General features: G+C 41.6%; 1 protein-coding gene across 2 annotated transcripts in view; it reads right to left on the bottom strand.

The window, feature by feature from the left end:
* LOC135417781 (cadherin-6) overlaps positions 1 to 12,676 on the bottom strand; it is a 102,076-nt gene extending 89,400 nt beyond the window's left edge. The window contains exon 1 of one of the 2 annotated variants that reach the window (XM_064662245.1): positions 12,478 to 12,676. The gene's annotated coding sequence lies outside the window, so the exon portion shown is untranslated. Of the gene's footprint in view, positions 1 to 12,087; positions 12,239 to 12,477 lie in introns of those variants that run through there. The other variant, XM_064662254.1, reaches the window with a different exon arrangement.
* Positions 12,677 to 17,325: the final 4,649 nt, after the last annotated feature.

Here is a 17,325-nt window from a genome sequence, read left to right as displayed (position 1 = left end):
GTCACAACTAAAGAAAAAGCTAGAAACCTTCAGTGTAGTTAATCCAGCATCTAAGGGCCTTATTCCACATAGGTACTCCTTCCTGATTCAGCACAATCTTTTGAGCATTTGTTTAAATCCCATTGACAGTAATAGCCCACAAGCACATGCCTAATGCAAGCATCACAAGACTTTGACTGCAGTTCTCAGAGTCCTCCTAACAGCAGATCCTTGAAAGACCAAGACAAAAACTAAGCTATTGATTAAAAGAAAAGCCATGGACATGTTGCGAGTTCAAATAAAGCAATGAAAATGCTTAAATATCAACATTTCTTTAGAGCCTTTTAGTGTCTTACTGACTAGATAAGCTCAAGAAGACCAAAATAACATCTCCCTTGCTGTGAGCCAGTGGACCTCATAGCCCCTAGCTGACAATCTTTTCCCTTAGCTCTACAGGCTATGACCACCACATCCAGCCCTTAGTGAAATGAGTGTTAAATCCACTGAAGAGTATCAGAAATGAAAATACACAAGGGGAAAAAAGAAAATATGCCACACAATTTTCTGAAGCAGCTGAACCCAGAGAAGACAGTCAAAGGGGGTATTAGGTCAGTTTGAAAATAGATAACAGAACAGGCCATTGTTATTGTTTTATATTTGAACACTAAACAAAAAAACCCCAATCAATCAAAAATAGCTTTGCCAGAAGTAGAATAAATTCCACTCTGTTCCACTAAGCTGTACATCTTTGGCCTGATTTCATACACAGGAGAGTGAGTAAAGTTTGGCCAGCAGATTTACTGGTATCTACTCACCACCCCTTTCCCATCTGATAGCATGCTCCTTTCTGGGCTGCCTCAGTAATAAGAAAAAGCAACAGTTCCTGGTCTGCTGCATCCCAGAACATGGCAGGAGGATCATCCCCTGACCTCTCTCCAAGCAGCAGTGGCCCAGCAGCAACCTCAAAAGCAAGGCTGGGAGGCTTATAGGAAACTAAAACACTGAGAATGTGTTGCTACTATTTGCACAAAGTAAATGTCAAAAAGGAGAATTCCTCTCTGGGAAGGTATGTCAGGCAAGCCTTGCTCATGTACATCTGAATTTCATTCTCCAAAGTAATGTTAGCTTGACAACGTTCAGCTCCTGGTCTTGCAGATCCCAGCCTGACTGCTAAGTGCAGATCACCCTCTGTCCCTATGGACTTCAGGGACAGTAAAGAGCAACTGAATTCAGAACGAGACAAAAGCCACCATTTTCCAGGATCAAGCCCATCACAGGACACAAGATGCCAGTTTTCCCTCTGACACACGAGGGGATGAGGTACTAACATATCAGCACAACAAACTGGTGCTTGCAACGTTCACGCATAAGCAATGTTTCAGAGGCCGCAATAGTAATAATAAAAATAATAAATAATGAAAATAGAAACCTGGGTATGGTTTCTCTTAGATGCAAATTAAGATTTAAATATAAAAATGATAGGCTTCTGCTAATCCTTCTTAGGAAGTCATAAATTGTTAATCAGACCTTAGGCAGTGTTGTTTAATACCAACTTTAATAAAATAGCTGCCTGAAGCAGAAAGACAGTTGGGATCCTGACTCTAAAACTTTGGTAACCTCATCCACTTTTTTGTAGCCTGAGGCTCTTAGACTACTATTGATACCAACTCCTTTGAAATATGCTCATTTTTTAGGTTGCTAAATTATTAAACACCTTATTAGTTAAAAGATTAGATGGAAAAAAGTCATCTGTATGAGGGAGAATGGATTGGAAGAGGAAGGAAAAGTTGAGGGAATATTTACATAAAAGATACAGCTCTGTTGTTGATATACAGATGTAATCCATAATCCATAATTCATTTAAGAAATAAACCCTTCAAATTACATCACAACGCATGACAAATTGCTACTGTTGAGCTATTCTACAATAAATTACATGGAATCCTTCCTGTCAAGAGTAAATTTTGTTTGAGACTAAAAAAGCAATGTCACTACAAGGTTATTTCCCCTGTTGTTCCATAGGATTTGTCTATCACAAACCATATCTCACATTTCCATCATGTACTTAGACTGGGGTAGAAAAAGTTCCCTTGTATGGGGTAACTGCAAAGTCTCCCAAATTAACTGCTTTGAAAATTGCAAGAAAAGGGGAAGAAAAAGGATAATGTTTCTTCCTCATTAATCCTTAATACTATTTGTCAGTTAGGTGAGCAGATCTTTAGACTAAAAAAATAAGAAACAGTCATTTCCTGAAGTGTATGTCCACAGAAGCTTGTTAGCATGCTAATTGTTTCATTTAATATGCAATACAGAGCATACTTAACACTTTGAAGTGCTTATTCATGATGTCATGGATATTAGTGTATATTTCTTAATTACACAACAGAACAATCTTTCCCCTTTTCAACCTACTCTTTCTGCTGCTCTGATTGGTTTCTCTAACTAGCTAGAATAATCATTTTGCCGCACAGAAGTAGAAAAGGAAAAAAAGAAAGTAAACAATTTTAAAAGCCATTTTAATTTAATAACAAATTGGGAGCTGTACTTTGTGTTAAATTAGCACTGCAAGCCTCATATCAATTCAAAGCAAGGTTCCCTGTTCGTTACCACTTAATTAATCCGTCCTGTTTCCATCTAAATGAAAAGTTTTCTCTCTCTTCCCTATCATCTCTAATATCTCATTTCAGGCAGCACATCAAGTTAATCTTGCTTACATTAGCAACTTATTTCTAATGGCTCAGCTTAGTTATTTACAATAATTCATCCTATCCCAGCTTGCAGCTGAATCCTGCTTGCTCTCTTTGCTTTGTTCAGACAGTTGGAGTCAATGGTAAAACAGCAAATGTAGAGCAAGCCCCATACTGCGCTGTCTGAGGACAAAGACCTACTTTCAACACACTGAAGTCTACTGAACTTTTGGCCTTCTAATGTGCCTTGTCTTCCCAGAGGCAACATGGTGCTGAGAGACTTGGTTTAGATATGGACTTGACAGTGGTCAGCTAACTGTTGAACTTTATGATCTTAGCCGTCTTTTCCAACCTAAAAAATTCTGTGATTCTAACATGCACAGAGCTGGGAAAAGGATCATTATCTTATAAAACAACAGATGAGCATGAAACAGTTCCATGGAAGATGAGAAATTTGTAAGGGAAGGAGAATATGGAAAGTTGGGTGATACCTGAAAACATGTCCTCATTACCCTTTATAGAACACATCCTGTGAATAAAGCTGGGATAACCATGAGTCCTGCACTACCATCAGTAGTGTACATAAAAAATATCAAATATTCCACCATGTCACCTTTGAAGTAAGTGAAGAATGAGACTTGAAGCACCATCTGATTGAGTATCTCCTTCTTATGCTGACCTTGCTATTCCTGCTGGAATTCCAACCGGAAACTGCTGCCACTGCCATAATGTCATATTTTCTACCACCACATTAGCAAAACACACTAACTCTGGGACTTAACAAAAGACCTCTGGTGTTTCGGATTGTATCAACCTGGTGCCAGTCAAACACTTACTGAAGCTGCAAATCACTGGTATGCCCTAGTCTATGCATTTGGCCTGCTCAGTTCAGCTTCCAGAAGTAAGTTTTCTGGCTGCTCCTGGCACTGGGATGCCTGCCCATGTTAGGATGCCTGTTGTTAACAGTGAAACCTCCCCCAGCAGCAGCACGGCTCCAGTAGCTCTGTCTGTAGTGACCCACAGCCTCGGAGAATGTAACAGATACTTGCTCGTGTCAGGGCTAGAAACTAAATCTGCACCTGAGGGGCCTGCATCACATGGAGGCTGGTTTTAATGCCAGTCTGACAAACATAAATATGTATGTAATAAACACAACACACACTTAACATTAAATGACCATTCCAAGAGAACAATACCTGTGGTTCCTAAGGAATCCAAGTATTTACTTTTACTCATCCAGGATTCAGGATGTTATTGAAACAGGAAAGAAGGATGTGCAGCATATTTTAACCTTCTGGATTTGCAGCAATCAGCTTCTGACCTCACATTTACCATCCTGGTTGAAATTACAACCTGTTGCTAAGGAAAACTCTGTCATACATTTAAGTAACTCTGATATCAAGTAGCTTTGAGATATCTGACAAATCAATTACAGTGGCTTAATGAAGACATGCTTCAGAAATCCTGCAAAAGAGACCCTACCACGTTACGATATGGTAATACATTTTATTTAATAGCAATATAAATTATATCATGTAAATTATGTCCTGAAAAAAGTAGGAGCCTGTTTTTGTGTTGTTTTCTTGTGGTCTTTTTTTTCCAAGAGGAAAAGAAGTCCTTCTTAAATCTGTTTCTGATGGAAAACGGTGCTTTGAAAAGCACTGAATTTCAAAGCTGCTCGAGATTAGATGGTCTGCAGAATTGTGCTGATAGCCGTAAATATTAATAATTATGACACACTGGGCCAGCTTTTTTCTTCAGATGCTTATGCCCTGCTTCCTCTTAAGTGCAGATGACCTGAAGACACAGGCACCAGAAGGAAGAATCTGAGCTAAGACTTGGTTTTAGAGATGCAACACACAGTGACACTTGCACAGTGGAAGGATGCTCCCGCTCTGTTCCAGTAGACTGAGCCAGCAAGTGAAAATCTCAGTCCAGTCCTATGCATCCCTTCTGCAACTGCCCCCAGCCGCTGATGGGAGCTGAAGGATAGCAGAAAATCCTTCTCCATGCTGTACAAATGATCTAGGGCTATGTCGCTGAAGGGGATTCAATGGGAAATTATGATTATTCCTTGCACAGGTTTTTTATCCATCCCCATTTTGCCTAGTCTACTATTCAGGGATACCAAGTATACAAATAGTTGGAGGTCATGTTGTGGTCACCATGGAAATAATTGCAAAGCTGTAAATACTTCATTACAGTATCCTGACATCTTGATCCAGAACAGGACTTAAGTATTGGAACAGCCTTGTGGACTTCAGTGCAGTTTATTGGAATGTTTAAAAGCAAACTGCTCTGGGACCAGGTATGATAAGTCAGAGAGATAGAAGAACATGCTTTGTTTATAGCAGAAATAACTTGGTAATTATCAGCAGTGAGAAGGGAAATACCATAGCAGGGCATTGATATTATTTAGACTTAAATGGAGTTTACATGAAATAGAGAGTTTTATAAAACCGGTTGGCACAGCATGAATTGCTTAAAGGGATGTGCCTGGTGGACTTAAAAGATGCTTCTGCATCTTTTTCCCTTTCAACCCTGACAGATAAATTGAGCACCAATTTCACAAAAGAAATTTGCTCCCCAAAAGAGATTCTAACTATATATTCCTACTCTGTGATCTGCCAAAGCACTCTTTGCACTGTGCAAGTGAGGAAACAGGTTCTCTTGAATTCTTGCAGTGGTTGACCAATTTGCCAGGCCAGCTCCAAAAGCATTAGGAATAGTAGGTGGCACACAGTTCAGAACCTGGTACTACTTCAATCTAAACTGGCCATATAACTTGTAAATTAAATGAGCCTTTTTTTAAAGTGCCTTTTTCTACTTCTCCCTCTATTTTATTTACACTAAGATCAATACCCATGTCAGGGGTACTGGTGTACACCATGTCCTTATTCAAGTTACTTCCCTTTGGCTCACCTTCATATCTATGCGCTAGGAATACTACTCCTTAGATGTTTACAAAGCAGGGGTGCTTTGAAACGAATTCATACAGGCACAGACGTGAACAAGAGATAGTGTGGTGTAACCTCTGGCTGCCCCAAACCACGGGCAGCAGCATGCAGAATAGGCAGCATTTTATAAGACCTTTTTTTGATCCCCCTCTCTCCCACAGGAATAAGTAGGTGGAAATGCATGAGGCAGGGAATGGTACATAAACAGTACAGCCCAATTGGGCCAATGCAGATAGGAAGGTCATCACCACCTTGCTTGGGGACAGCTCAGATTACTTTCTCCCGGGAATAAGATATTCAGTCTTGTCCTAGATGGCTCTGGAGCTACCCAGCCTCCCCTTTCCCCTCCACACAAAAACAAGGCTGAACAAACAGGCAAAAAACAACCAGAAAATCCTTTGGGGAGAGTGTCAAAGCAGCTGCAAGGAGTCCTTGAGAAAAATAATTGGCTTTCTTTTGGTTGAAAAAAGAGACACAAATCTGACTTTTTTCCCTCCATCTGTTCTTTGATCAGCTCCAACAACTAGAGTGAGCAGGAGAGAGGCAGAAGGGTTAACTGAAAGCTATACTTGCTGTAAGATCCTGGTTCAGCATCCCTGATGTGCTATGGCCTCCTCATATGACCTTGTGCAGGTCACTCACCTCCGCTGTGATTTGCTTCCCCCTACTGTAAAACAAAGCCAATTATATAGGCCAGTGTCTCAGTGGAACTGTATGGTAAAGATGTGGAATTGTGGAAAACTTGAACAGCTTTTGAGTGAAGGCCCCATGTTGACATGTTGATCAACTATTCTTTGTCCATTCCTTGAAGCAAGATTCCCAAATGTCCACAAAGCATCTTACAATGACTGTTTTATTAAGTGGGGTTTTTTTCTTTTTTTTTCCTTTTTCTTTTTTTTTTTTTTTTTTTTTTTTTGTAGGCTACTATAACTATTGCATTTTGGTTTTGTCCATGAAGTTAGTTTTGTCAAATAATGATTGCCAGACTAATGACACCCTAAAGTTAAAAACCACCAGGCACTCAAACAGAATCAATTCAGTAAGGAAACAGATTTCACCTGAATCCTTAGGGTAAAACCAAAAGTAACCGTGCTTTTAATTATTTTTGTTACAGTATTGGATCTAGGGGGGATTACTGAAGAGGACACATGGACACCTTTCTAAGGGAGAGGGCTTTCCCTTGGGTGGGAATGTCAGTACAGAGGTTGGCCCCAGTGCTGCTTGGTGTCAGCAGCCCAGCTGGGACCCACAGTCTCATATGGTTCTTCCACCACCCCACAGCCTCTCATGCAGGTCTGGATCACCACAACCTTCAAGAATGCTAAGTGGAGATACCATCAGAGGCAAGTATTTTGTTTGAGTTTGGTGGTACCTGCACAACAAAGCAGAGCTACATGCTAATGATTGTGTTGATTAAGCACCCTTTGTGGTCATAGAAACTATTAGCTGCCAATTGAAATGCACCAGACAGGGAGTAGGAAGCTCTGTTTTACACCAGACAGGCACGCACCTGCAGTACCTGGGGAAACTTGACTACTGTTTAATTTCCGTGCTAATTTTCAATTCCTGCTGACCCTTCTCCTAGGTCCTCCTGCTCTGGCTCTGCGATTAGATGCAGAAGTGGGAATGCTGGAAAGATACACTACCTATTATCTCACAGGCAGCTGTAAACATTACAGCAAGATAATGAAATTAGTTTAGCTGGGAGGAATTACCGTACCCAGATAGTACAGGACTGATCTCATTCATAAAGTCCTCTCTTCTGTGCATTGTAGTGTGTCACTAGGGAAGAGCTGAGGGGTTATGATGGGTATTTATGTTGTAAATCAAATCTAATAGTCACATTCTGGCTAGAATTAAGTACTTTCTGACTATATATAAATATATATGCATATCGTGACAAGACAGGCTAATTAATCCATAAAATATTTGCCCACAATGCCAAAATAAAGCTATTATTGAACAGGCTACTTAACACATAGCAAGGCTGGCACGGTTCCTGAATGAGACCAGATGGAAATGTATATGCACTTTTGTCTATGTCCCTGGCAAAGACGAGAGTATGGAGAAGGTGTCTTATGGCTGGGTGTGAAGAAAGATAATGCAGTATCACTGTAATCTTGGATGCTTCAGCATGGTTCTCCTAAGTGCTCTGGCACCACCACAGTTAAGCCATCACTTCTTTGCTTAAAGCTTCTTTTTGGAGGTCCAACACCATAACTCATGAGGAACACCATGCTAGATGAGCCTCTTCCATTCTGACAGGGCTAATAGGCTCCCCTCAGCAGAAGGAGCTCCTCCTCTCCATCAACATTGCTCCTCACCGCTGCTAAAGGGGTCTTTTCTGGTTTGTTTTGAAAGAGAAAAATACTCGGGGAGTGGGCAGCTGCACAAGACTAAATGTACCAACCAATAATATTAATTCACATCACTCTATAAAACAGTCCTGAATTACAGTTATACTAGTTTCTTCTGGGAATGCTCTTGTTAATAAACAAACAAAAGCATAAAAACAAATACGTACAGTCTCTGTTTGGGCTTTTCAGTGCCAAGTGCACAAATAAAAATAAAAAAAGTGGAAGGCAATGGTGGCAACCAGCCACACCTGGAGTAAGTACAGGAGATGGTCATGGGTACAAGGAGGGATAACCCTGCCTGCAATGGGGAGAGGAAGTCGCTGATGGGTGATGAGGATTAGGACCCACAGCAAGGCCCTGGAGAAGCTTAGGAACCTGAGCCTGGATGGACTCCCAACAGATATCAGCCAGTCACTGGGGAAGAACAAAAAAGCGACTCTTAGGCTGAGATTTACAGCATAGAAAGCCCAAACGGATGTGAAGCACTCCAAGTTTAAAAATGCTTTTATCCAGCACTCTCCCCACCTAGTTTCACTGCTACATCACTCTCAGCATAACCCAGAGATGATTACTTTTTCTGCTGATGTTTTGCATTAATTATACATTCTTCAAGGGTGTTTTTAAAACTCAGACAGGGAGTAACAGTTTGCCCTGTAGCTTTTGTTAAGCAATAAAGACAGGCAACAGCTGGGTTTCATCGTACTAAACATTCCCTCCACATCTCCTCTCTCCCCATCCCAAAGGAAACGAGATATAACCCCCCCCTCACAAAGCACAGTTTTCCCAGACCCCTTGGAAAGGACTGCCATGACTAAGCAAGCATCATAGGCAAACTAGCTGCTACTGGATTTTTATCTCAACTAGAACAAATTTAAACTTAAGAACTCTGCTTTTTCTGCAAGCTGAATCCTGCAGAGTGCCACAGAACCCTTCACTTCATGTGCAGGATGAGGGACTCACTTTAAAGCCCTTTTATGCTGAGAATGTCCTGAATTTGGCCCCACCATGGCAGTCAAGATACTCACAACTAAGTTTGTCAGCCCTATTTTAAGAGTAGTGAACACAATTAATTATTTATTAAAAAAAAATAAAGGAAAAAGAAGCAAACCCCAAATGATGCAAATACTTTGAAGAAATCAGAACAGGTATTGGGTATTGCAGCTAACTAGGTCTTCGAGGAGTTAATGAAGAACTCTCTCTAACGTCCAGCTTCCAAGGCAAAGCCTTCCCGCACACTTATGATAATCAAAAGATACTGAAAACCAATTCTACTTCATTCTGGTATAACTGCGGCAGAGCCACTAGAGGAGTTGCAACCATTATGTAAGATGAGGCACCATCACAGTGGGGCCTGCTGCTTCCAATGGATTCTAACCAGTCTTTTTTATAGATTTCAGCTACCTTTCATTTTAGGAATTAGCCACAATTTCCAAGGAGATCCACAAGCAATTTCCTGCACATCTTGAGCCATAATGCTGCAAGATTGCACTAGAAAGAGAACATAATTTAAAAGTAGTCAACAAAGGGCAGACGACACACTAAAAAGTTCTGTTAAGCAAGAGACAGAGACAACCATTTCATGTAAAAACAGATAAATGTCGATGCTCTCTAGATTTGCTTGACCACTGCACAGAGCACATGCATCCACTGGAAAACCCAAAAGTGGTTCCCTCCAAACCCCCAAATACTGCACGATTCTATTAATAAACAGCACATCAGTGTGCTGAAAACTTCTTCAGCCAAAGAAAAAATGATGTAGCAGACCTGAGAGGATAGTGGTCTGCAGGGAGGATCCTGCTCAGAGGAACCTAGTGTGCCCTTGAGTAGAGGGTTGCTCACTGAGAGGAGGATCTCAGCTAGTGACAGCACAGGCACATTTGTAACTTCTATCCAGTTCGCATTAGTTTCAAGATCTTCAGCAGAAAGCATGGGAAAAAAATCCTCATTTTTGAACGTGTGCATGTTTGGCTTTGAAGGAAGTCTCTCAACTAAATATTATTGAAACAGCAGATGGCAAAATGCAAACTTTATGAAAGGGAAGGCTGCCTTGAGCGGCAGGTTACCGTTTGCATGAAAGAGCTGTGCAAGGTAAGGAGAGGGAGAAAGAGAAGAGTCAGAAGTTGAGATGTGTATTTCTAGCTGAACAACTTGGTTAGAAAATGATGACCATGTCTATAAACGTAATCTTTCATGTGCTGGCATGGAGATATGAAAGAGCTGTGAACTGGTGTGAAAACTAAAATACCTAGAGGGACTAATAAGTCCCTACGGGGATCCCAGTTCCTTAAATGCCTGCAAGGGATAATTGCAGAGAACTGCAACAGGACTGAATCAATGCCATTTTCCCCGGAAAATAAATTAAAAAAAAAGTATTGCTGCCTCCGATTACGTTATTTTGAAAAGACTGGCTACTTTCCTCTTCTCTCCCCCAGCTCAAAAGTCAACTGCAATCCACTAGAAATATGTCCAGAAGATTATGGTGCAGCTGAAAGCCAGAAGCATATGAAATTATATATTTACTGGTGCTGTGTCAGGTAATATCTGAGAGGAGAGGTAAAAGGGATTCAGCCTTACAGTCTTTATTAGCATGTTTGGGCTGTTTAAAGGAACTATCTAATTGTGTCATTGTTGCCAGGTCCTTAAAACTGTATATATCCATGATAAAGGAATATACTTAATCTTGATCACAAGGCTCCAAGCCCTACCTGACTGTCCTGTGACACGCAAACTTATTGCCTTTAAACAGGAATCAGAAAAAAAGAAATAGTGATGCACCATTACCCATAGCATTATATTGCTCAGGAACAGATGTTAATCAATTTTATGGAATGTTTTAAGTAACATGCAAGCACTTTTGCACAGAACTGTCTGCATAATAGAGATTTCAGCCAAGCAAATACAGGAGATAAGCCTTTATCTTGACTGAGAGAGTTATGTCTATTTTGATTAAAACCAAAGGGGTTGCACATTCAAGCAATTTTAATCCCTTGGAAGTATGTCATTTCCAGGCTGCTATTACATATGGTCCTGTGACAAAAGGGAATGGAAATAACCTTGCTCTTTATTGTAATGTTCTCCTTGTGCAAATGTTCATGCACATAACTCATGAACTACACATGCAGGATGTACATTCCATCCTCACAGATTCCTGAATAGACAAGAACTGCACTCTTTATTTCAGCTGTGCTAGAAGAACAGTACATTTGGAGAAAGGACTGACCTTACACTCTGTAAGTAATCTGTGCTGCACAATCTCTCATGCAGTACCAACAGAACTTTAAAATCCCACATCACCCACAAGTACAAGGAAAAAGGTGCCCCATCATCTCGATTCATATAAAAGTAGTTGTTGTGCCATCAGGCTGGGAATAATTCTGGTCATTAAACTTCTTGGTCCTTGAATGTCATCAGGAGTTATTTAGGCAACCATCCACTTGCACTTAAAAAGTACTGCATTTAACTCTCCGTAAAATATGGATTTTATTGCAGCAGTGACAAGACTCCTTTCCACTGACACTGACCTCTACTGCTATTGCTTATCTCTTGACTCAACCTTTTGCATGAGAATGCACACATGTAGTATGCATACTGGTTTCCCTATGTGTGCATATAAGTAGGTGGTACATACATATGATATAAATAGTTTAATCTACCTGATATACAAAATATGTTACCAGCTCCTTAGAAACATTTACTACATAACCACATTCAGTGCTTTCTTTCTGCAATTATAGAACTTCTCTTCTGTAAAAATGCTTGTACGCCTACCTTCTTACTTCCCACCACCTCCACCACTTCCCAACCCCTTCCTTTATCAAATAAAAGACTTCACATTTTTCAATTCCTGTAACGTCCTCAGATCTGCCCGCTCTGCCCCCTTCCTTTCGCTGAGGGAGCGCCTCATTTCAACTGTGCTCTACATTCAGTTCTGCACTTTGCCTCGGATTCTGCTCATGATCCGAAGGCTTTTGCCCTGTATTCGTGTCATAGCAAGTAAGCAGTGTCAAGAAATCGAGACAGACTACTTATTCATTGTTCTGTTTTTGTTATTACTAATCATTACAATTGTTCTCTTCCAAGCACACACGACCCTTCTCCCGCTCTCACCACCGCTCCTCGCCCGAAATGTCTTGCTGGCGATAACAATCCCCAGGAAAACGCCGCATCCCTTCGCCTGACTTACAATGCCAGCAAATGTGGTCCCCACACGCCCCTGAGCGCCGGGCACACCGCGGAGCCCCGGGTGGTGGTGGGGGTGTCACCCCAGCGCGGCAGTGGGGGGCAGAGCCCTCCGCAAGACAGCTGCCAACTTTGCAAAATAAGTGTTGTCATCCCCTCCCCCCCCCCCCACTAATTAGCATTCCCAATAAGCACGGCAAAAAGAAAAAAAAAAAAAGAAAAAAGAAGAAAAAAAAAAAAAAAAAAAAAAAGAAAAGAAGGCAACTGGCTGGTGGCAGCTGGAACTTGCCCCTACAGCGGTGCAGAGCATTTACTTACCGGCACGCAGGGGCGGCGTGGCCGAGCCTCACCCGGGTCGGCGGTGCGGCTCCCCAGCCCCTTCTTCCACCGCTCAGCCTCCCCGCCTCGCACTAAGTCTCCCGCTCGGCCAGCAGCACTTTTTAACTCCGGCATGCAGGCAGCCCGAGCCGATGGGGCTCTCTATCTGATTGGTTTCCATTCACTGCTCCTGATTAATAAAAAAAAAAAAAAAAAAAAAAGGAAGAGGGGGAGGAAGAAGGGGGGGGGGGGGGGGGGGAGAAAAGCCAAACTCCTCCCTCCTCGCTCGCCTCCCTGGCAGGCGCACACATACACCCGCACACACACGCACCCGCACCCCTGGCGCCGGCGCTGCGGCTGCCGGGGCCGCCGGAGCTGCCGCACTGGGGCCGTGCGGGCGCGGACCAGGCGCGCAGCGGGCGCGGAGCCGGATCCTCTGGGCGGGAAGAGATTTGCAACTGAATGCGGTGGGAGGGCAGAGGGGGAGGGTTGTGTTAGGGAGCCCCCCTTTCCCCCTCGAGAGCCGTTCCATGCTTGAGGTGGAGGACAGCCAGCTTCTTCCCAATCGTTTGATAGTGATAGCTAAAGCAGAATAAAAGCGGAGGAGGGGGAATAAAGAGGAGGCATGCTCCTGTGTTGTGAACCGTGTGTTTGTGTTGTGCGGCTTCGCATCCTCAGAGCCGGTCTTAAGTCCTTCTCTCGGCACCTGAGATGCCCCGCTGGTCTTTTCCCACACTTCCCAGGAACTTCTGGACTTGATGAATCAAGAAATTTCAGTGAATTATTAATGGAGATGATACTTCGTGGGGGTTATCACATGTGGCGGTTTCTATGTGAATGGGAGGAGGATTTTCCAGATGCCTGCCTTTGCTTGGTCCCTGTCTTCCCAGAGGTCTCCCCGCTCACGAGATTATGACTAATCTTAATGCAGAAGGAACTGAAATCTCACCGTTTGTTGTGGGACTCATGGAGCCCCTCTGCACACATACAAACTCCCCCCTCCCCACGGCTCCCCTACATCTAACCTGAAATGGGGCTTTAGGTTTTTTTAATCTAAATATTAAATGACAAGATGGAAATTGCCTACCAGTTTATTATTTACCTGACATGAGTCTATTCCAATTCAGCTGCGCAGTGTCCCCTTAAGATTCATGGCAAATGTTGCAAGAAGTGAAGCTTTCTGCCATTTGCCTCTCACATCTCCACAGTCTTAGATTTGACCTTTATGATTTTTTTTCCCCTGCTAGTCAGCCTAAAGTCATCTTGTTTTTCTTTCTTTCTTTTTCCTTTTTCTTCTGTTCCTCCTATACACCTTTCACAATTTCTGCTTGTTGTATGTCTTAAGGATGGGTCTGTGATGGCTCTAAGCCACCTTTGTGTCCTGTTTCTGGACCATTTCAAGGCTTTTAGTATAATTTAAATATCCTGAGCACCAGGAATTCAGGTAGCAGTCTTGCTGCTTGTGATGTAATTTCTACAGTGCTGCAGCACCATCTCCACAACGTAGCTGTTATCCCTGAAACTGGGCTTGTTGCAATATGTGGAATATGTAAAATTTTCTTAAGAAAGATTAGTCTTAATGTTTGATCTTTGCATACTTTCAAGCCTAATCAAAAAGAAGGGAGATTTAATCCATGAAACAGATAATATGCAAGCTCTAAGTGATGTCCAGGTGTTAGAGAAACAAATTACTTATTGGTAGAATTGTATTGTTAAAGTTTAGAACTTGACATGCCTCAGTGATCTCAGACCTAGGGGGAAGGTAACAAAGCTTGGGAAGAAGAATGTACCACTGATAGTGGACACAAAGAATGCAGAACTTGTGGACGACAAGGACTTCTAGCAGAACTCCCAAGACAAGGAAGAAAGTATTAAAGCTAACTCAGCAATTGTGCTTGAAATCAGCTCCAACTGGGTAAAAGGTAAGTCCGGCGTGGGGAGATTGCAACTACCAAGACATGGACCGCTGACCCAAGAAACCCATCAATTTAAGAGAAAGATCAAGTGTGGGATTAATTAGCATGAGAAGTGAGAGAATCATTAATCAATTGAAGATGGAATATTAATTAATAAGAGAACTATGTAACTAGTAGCCAATGAGTACTAATTCCTTTGTTGAAATGTGTAAAAGTTTTGATAGTTGGTGTGCTTGATTTGTGGAATACCACTGAGCAGCCAGGCTTGTGCAACTGTGAAATAAATAATGTCCCTCTTGAGTGTGTAATTATTGCCTTGTTGCACACTGGATAACGAATCAGATTTTTGTGGACAACAGGCTCCTTAAGGAAGCCTTCAAGCTATTCCGCACCGTCACTGTGTTGGTAGAGTTCTTCTTCAGCCCAACATCAGGCTTTTAAGGAGCTCTGTATGATACCTGCAAAAGCCAAAGCAGTGTAAAGAGGCTGGATTCTGCTTTATATATGTTTGTGAACTCTACTTAAGTAAATCACCTGGAAAAGCCAATTAGGTACCACTGCCATTAACTGGCCATTTTAGTCTTTCCATGGCACAGTTTTTCCAGCCTGTAGATCATTTTGATTGCTCTTCTTTGAACTTCTCCTAGTTCTCTCATTATTTTTTTTTTTCAGCAATGACAAGTCAGAAGCTCAGTGAGTATTTGCAGAGTATTCCCACAGGAGCTTTCTGAATACAGTCTATCTCTCTGTTATGACACACCACATTTGCAGGCTTTCTTGTTCCCTGCCATATTGTATTGTCAATGTCTGATTCACTGCCCACTCTGACCCTGAGGTCTCCTTGGGCATTATTCATTCCTGGATGTGTCACATTCTGGTTAACTTTAATAAGGTTGCTTGTACTTATTTTTTATTTTATTCTAATTTTTTTTATTAATTCCTCAGCCAGGGTGGGATTATTTATGTCCAAGAAGGACTTTTGTATTTTTGTCAAAAAGGAAGAGTTAGTGCAGGAACTGTTGTGTTCTCCACAGCATGTACATGAAATTTTAATCTTCTAATTAATTATATGAATTTTAAGTCTATAGCTGTGTGAAGAAAGCTTCTTTTCATTTTTGAAGGACATTGTCAGGATGGGGCTTTTCTTCCTCAACCCTCTTCTATTGACAGCTTTAATGATATTAGAATTCACAGAGTAGATCACATTATTAGCCCATGAAGGGTCCTGTACCTGATACATTAGCTGAGTGAAAGGCTCAGCTAGGATTGTGAAAAGCAATCAAGATCAGCATTGGTTGAAAACAACTTCCCTGTCATGAAGTGGAGAATTTAAAAAGGCTCAAAGAAGGACTGAATGTTTATGAGTCTAGCTAAGACTCTAAAACTGGAAAGGAGATAAAAATTGTTTTCAGGTCATGAACAAATCTCATATTTGGAAATCAGGATGAGTACTCCAGGTAAAACATACACCTACCTTGCCCAATCCTATCTTGTCTGTGGGTCTTCTCTGAAGCCAGCATTATTGCCCATGGACTGACACTGAATTAGCCAGAATGAAGATCCAAAGTGGCAACTTCTACCTCTGCAGTCTCTGTGGAATGCCCAAACCCTGCAGACTGTGACTGAAATGTCCATGAATCTCAGTCACCAGCACAGAAACAAAGTACAGCATGAGCTAGGAACATATGATGGTATTATCTTAGCTATGCAGAAGAAATCCTGTTTCCAAACAATAAAGGATGTCTGTCTGGGATTTAAAGACTAAAAAGCCACCTGTGGTACACTACAAGCTGCAGCATCTATGAATGTCTCACTTTGTAACTCCATACTTCAGAGTTTTCCCAGACCTGCTAATCTTCTAAACACGAAGAGGGACCTTACTCTGAGTTTATAAAGGGGAAACCTCAATCTAAGAGAATTTTTCTTCACTCTTTCTACTTTTTCTTTTTGTTTTTTTTCAGGGGGTGGGGAGCTTTGCTTTCTCAAGCTTGAATGCCATGTCTTCCAAGTCTCTAAGCCCAGTTCTGTAGATATATGTGCAGTGATCAAGGATTAGCCAGGCGATTGTAGGGGCTGAGATAACATCACAATTTACCTTCTTCTAGCAAGATGTGCTTCTCATAGCACTTAAACAGACCCCTTGTGTTTTCCTAGTCCTAATCTCTTGCAAATACAAAAGAAAGAGGGTAGCACAAAATGCTTTCCCATCTTCTCCTCTCCATTTCCCCTGATCTGCTTGACCACTGGAGGAATGATGGTTTGTTAGGTGGATTCCAGTGATTGCATGCAGCCCTGTGTAGCATATTTGTTCCCCTGCTCTGAATAGTTTTGTTCTTTGTCAATGTCCTTCTTCCTGTGAGGCCCCCAAATTGTATAAAGAGATTATTTCGACAAATCTGAATGCCTTGTTCGAATTTGAATTTTTTACGTGCTTTAGCCCCTCCTAAAAGTGACAAAGAAAAGCAGATGATGGTTTGATTGGTTGCTTCATAAGCCACATGAGGAACTACTCCATTTCTGCCTATTCCATGGATGGTTTAAGGTGCAAGAGATCCCCACTGTGAGATACAAATGAACAAAGAAGAAAAATTTGCATCAGATCTTGCTGATTTTATGGAGATATTATGCAACCTACTTGTTTTTTCTTAGCTTGCTGTCTTAACCTCTCAGATGCCTCCCAAGTAGGGAACCTGGTACTGCAAATTCTTGCAGTTTCATGGCTTCTTGAATGTCTAGCTTTCCCTATTTCAGTAGTGAAAGTCAGGGAATGAAGGTAATTAGAAAATAGTAATAATATTTTTGTTTTACCCTTGAAATAGTTGTATTTATTTATTAATAGTGTAGCTCCTCTGAACAAACTGGAACTTGTGTCTTTTTGTCTAGGCCGAAGATGAGAATTTATTTTCAAAAGTATTTTGCAAATTCAGTTTTC

Source organism: Pseudopipra pipra, chromosome 1, assembly GCF_036250125.1.
Source record: "Pseudopipra pipra isolate bDixPip1 chromosome 1, bDixPip1.hap1, whole genome shotgun sequence".
Classification (NCBI taxonomy): Eukaryota; Metazoa; Chordata; class Aves; order Passeriformes; family Pipridae; genus Pseudopipra; species Pseudopipra pipra.
This window is presented reverse-complemented; position numbering and strand designations above follow the sequence as displayed.